At 37.4% G+C, this 4,240-nt stretch overlaps 1 non-coding gene across 1 annotated transcript; it reads right to left on the bottom strand.

Moving 5' to 3' along the window:
- Nucleotides 1-565: 565 nt before the first annotated feature.
- Nucleotides 566-695, bottom strand: LOC136321269 (small nucleolar RNA SNORA51). Its single transcript, XR_010728539.1, has one exon. It is a non-coding gene; the product is annotated as a small nucleolar RNA SNORA51 (small nucleolar RNA).
- Between the last annotated feature and the right edge of the window lie 3,545 nt (nucleotides 696-4,240).

The raw sequence follows: 4,240 nt of genomic DNA, 5'->3' as shown, positions 1-4,240 counted from the left end.
TGTACCGCTATTTCCCAGGAGGTCATACTCATTTCATGTTCTTTTCTTTTGGTGATTTCTATCCTTGAGGAACCTCCTGTCATTCTGGAGCACAAGTTTTAGCATGAAATCTCAAGCTTGACTTGAGAATGACTGAGGCAGCCATGCTGTTCTGCTCTCCAGGTGACTTTGCAGTGCCCTTTTGTCCTGTCTGGAGTGCGCAATGGCTGCAGGAACTCTCGGAGAAATACTGAAGCTACTGACATCTCATGCAGACAATGGCCCTTTCTACTCCTTGTCCAAATAGTGGCTCGGCTATCTACTCAATCCTCACCTCTCCTTCCACTGTGCAAACTGCTCAGTGTTTGTGATGCATAAACAACCTCGTGCACAGAGAAGACAGAAGGCCCTGAACACTTAAGATACTTTTAAAAAACCTGGGTGGAATTCAATTTACCCTTTTAAAAATATAATTTTACAACATATACCCGCATTGATTATAGTGTGGTTTGGAGAGTCAGCAGAGGAAAGAGGGATTGAGGAGTGGTGATAACAAGGAACTTGTAACTTATTTTTTTCCCATGTTCCGCCCCCCCCCATTCGCAATAGAGACCAGGCAAAGAGCCAAGGCTGAGGTGTATATGGTGGGTTGACTGTGCCTCCTCTTTCTGTACAGTCAGTGTGAGAACACAGCCTGCGGTAAGCACTGGGAGGCCCACTTGTAACTTTTCAATGAGAGCTTACTGAGGCAGTGTGCAGGGACAGAAGGGTGAAGCATGCTTACTTTGTGATTTCTTTTTCTTACACGAAAGAAAGAGAAAAAGGTGATAAGAAGAACTGACCAGCAGTAATGGATGGAAAGAAACACAGTTCATCAGAAACTGATTTTAGATTATGACAAAAAGAATAAGTAGAAAAGCATTAACTGTACTAAAAAAAGTATATTTAAAAGTCATATACTATCTGCCCGATAAAATATCATGCTAACAATATACCCCTTGTACATTATTATTAGCAGTAGTAAACCATAGAAACTTCTTTATATGATGGAATTAAGTTTCATAATTGGTTGAGTCATAGAAAAATTCAGCCAACTGTAGTAATCATTTAAAAATGACATATCTTTCTTATAATTTTAATTTTCATTGTAAGCATAAAATATATTATCATTTATCAATACTTTAATGTAGAAGACTCTTCTCTTTTTCCTAAGTAAATACCTCTTCTATGTATTTTTCTTGAATCATTACTGTAATCATCATCATCCTCTTCCAAACTCTATTCTGGTTGCCACGGTTCCCAAACTTTGGGAGTAATTGTTAAATCCTGTCCTCTAGCAAAGCTCTAAAATATATCTAGCTATGTATCATTTCTCAATCCTTCCTCTCTAACTCTTTAGTCCAAAATGGATGAGCCTCCTAACTAGCTCATGTAGCTTAAAATTCCCTGAGATACTTTGTTAGCATGACCACTTTATCAACTTTTCTTCTGTATTTTTTTTTAATTAACACTGGCAGAATATGAGAAGTTGGATGAAGATGTTTATATTATATTCATGTTTGGCTTTTAAACTTTCATTTAAACTAATTAGAATCATATTTGAAAACAATAATTTTTCACTATACTTTATCCACAATTAGCTACTTTTTAAAATCTGTGTGTGTTTAATAGGGATTATGAAGAAAAAAATACACCCTTTCTATTCACAAATATGAAAAACACAAATAGAATCCATATAAGGGTATATCCAATAAACAACTCTAAATGTGTGTCTATGAAAATCAAAGTTGCTGCTAAATAAACATGAGGGCCTGATTTCCAAAGTCTGAAAGAGAACCCAGCATAAAGGAAGGGGAGCTCTGGCTTATGACAACAGTTGGGCCCAACCATCAGAAATAAGCAAGGTTTCAGGCTGAAATGAGCTACTGCTGGAATTCCTATGGACTAAGTAAGCCTCTGGCAATGCATGGATATTGGAAATGAAAGGAACCATATGAGTTAACGTCATTTCTATATCAATTCTACAATACATCACAGAGTGAAAATGGAAGTGTTCTTGTAGCTGTTGTTGGGTGGGAACATGAGATAAAGAGGCTCCTATGAAATGGTGCCTGTCCTCTGACAAGGGGTTAATATTCAAAAATATAAACAATCCATACAACTCAACACCAAACAAACAAACAATCCAATTCAGAAATGGGCAGAGGATCTGAGCAGACACCTCTCCTAAGAAGACATACAGATGACCAACAGATACTATATATGAAAAGATGCCCAACTTCACTATTAGGTAAATGCAAATTGAAATTAAAATGGCCTACCACCTCACACCTGTTAGAATAACTATTATCAACAAGACAAATAATAAATAACAAGTATTGGAGAGGTTGTAGAGAAAACAGGAACCCTCATTGACCACCAGTGGGAATGTAAACTGGTACAGTCACTATGGAAAACAATATGGAGGCTCCTAAAAAAATTAAGAATAATCATATGACCCAGAAACTCCTCTTCTGGGTATCTAACTGAAAAATTTTCAGATATTTATTTGCAAAGGTATATGCACTCCTACGTTCATTGCAGCATTATTCACGGTGGCTAAGACATGGAAAAAATTGAAGTGTCCTTAGATAGAGGACTGGATGCAGAAGATGTGGTTCATATATACAGTGGAATACTACTCAGCCATAAGAAAAGATGAAATACTGCCATTTGCAACAACCTGAATGGATGTTGAGAATATCATGCTAAGCCAAGCAAATTAGACATAAAAAAGTCAAGAATTATAATATGATTTCACTCGTATGTGGAATATAAAACTGAAAGCAACAAATGAACAAACAAGAAAAACAAATTAAACCTCATAGACACAGACAACAGTATGGTGGTCACCTGGGGAAGGGGGCTGGGAGGATAATAAAGAGTAAAGAGGGTCAAGTATATATTGATGGAAAATGTGACTTTGGGTGGCGAGCACACAATGCAGTATACAGATGATGTATCATAGTACTGTACACTTCAAACCTACATAATTTTATTAACCAATGTCACCCCCATAAATTTAACTGAAATAAATAAATAAATAAATACATAAATAAATAAATAAAATGACTTAAAAAATGAATGGCGTCTATCATCTGGCACTAAAGGAACAAGCCAAGCTTCTCTAAAGATCGTGAGGATGGTGCCTGCCACTGCATCTCAATGAAGACAGTCAAGCTGGCCAAATGGAGGGGCTGACTGTGACATCTGGTTAGCGAAGGTCTGTTTTACAAACCAGGATAGGCAGATTCGGAATTAGAAACAACATCACAGGTTCTGGGGACACAGTCTACTACAGAAACAGGGCGCCTCAGAAACAAAACTGCTTTCAATTCATCTCTTCTCATATGGAACATCTCATTATTTTACAAAGATTTCACGTATCAGTGTTGCTGCCACTACTATTGACATTTTAAAGTGTTTAGCATGAGTGAGGTACTCTTATATTATTTATATATGATATAATCCATTTCGCAAGCCAGTGATGTAGGGCCTGTTGTTACTCCCATTTTGCTGACAGAGAAAGCGAGGGTCGGAGCTTCTATGTGATAAGTGCCAGGACCCAGGGAAAGCGAACAGCAGGGCAGAGATTCACACCCCAGTGGCCAGGAGCTAGAGCTCATGGCCTCAGGCCCTGCACTATCTGATTCTCTGAGAGCCTAGGCTTTGAGCTAAGCTGCCGGGATTCAAATATTGGCTAACATTTTCTCCGTGTAACCTGGACAAACTACGTTAACCCCTGCTACAAACTTTGTTTCCTCATACATCATCAAATCAGATAATAAAAAACTACTTATTTCATAGAGCTTTGTAATGATTAAGAAAAATATTAAATTGAAAGTGCGTAGAAGAGTCCTTGACATTACATTCGCACTCACCAAGCATGTGCTGCCTCCCCCCCCCCCCATACACATACACAACACACTGTCCTTCAGTCTTCAAGCTTGATACTGAGTGGGTGGCTCAGTTAAGTCACTTTTATAATTCTTCTAATCCTGAATGATATGATAATACTCTCATACCTGTGTTTTTAGATGTTACTCCCTTCTCTTCTTAATGACATCAATTTCATTTCTTGCCAGCTCTCTTAAGAAACATTTTATTCATTGCCATTCAAGTTACTCCTCCTTTTGTCTTTTGTTTTACATTTTGCAATCTATTTTTCAAACATTTATGGAATCTTTACTTTTTACCATAAAACATTTTCATATAAGTAGGC

This window comes from Saccopteryx bilineata, chromosome 1 (genome assembly GCF_036850765.1).
Source record: "Saccopteryx bilineata isolate mSacBil1 chromosome 1, mSacBil1_pri_phased_curated, whole genome shotgun sequence".
NCBI classification, from domain to species: Eukaryota; Metazoa; Chordata; class Mammalia; order Chiroptera; family Emballonuridae; genus Saccopteryx; species Saccopteryx bilineata.
This window is presented reverse-complemented; position numbering and strand designations above follow the sequence as displayed.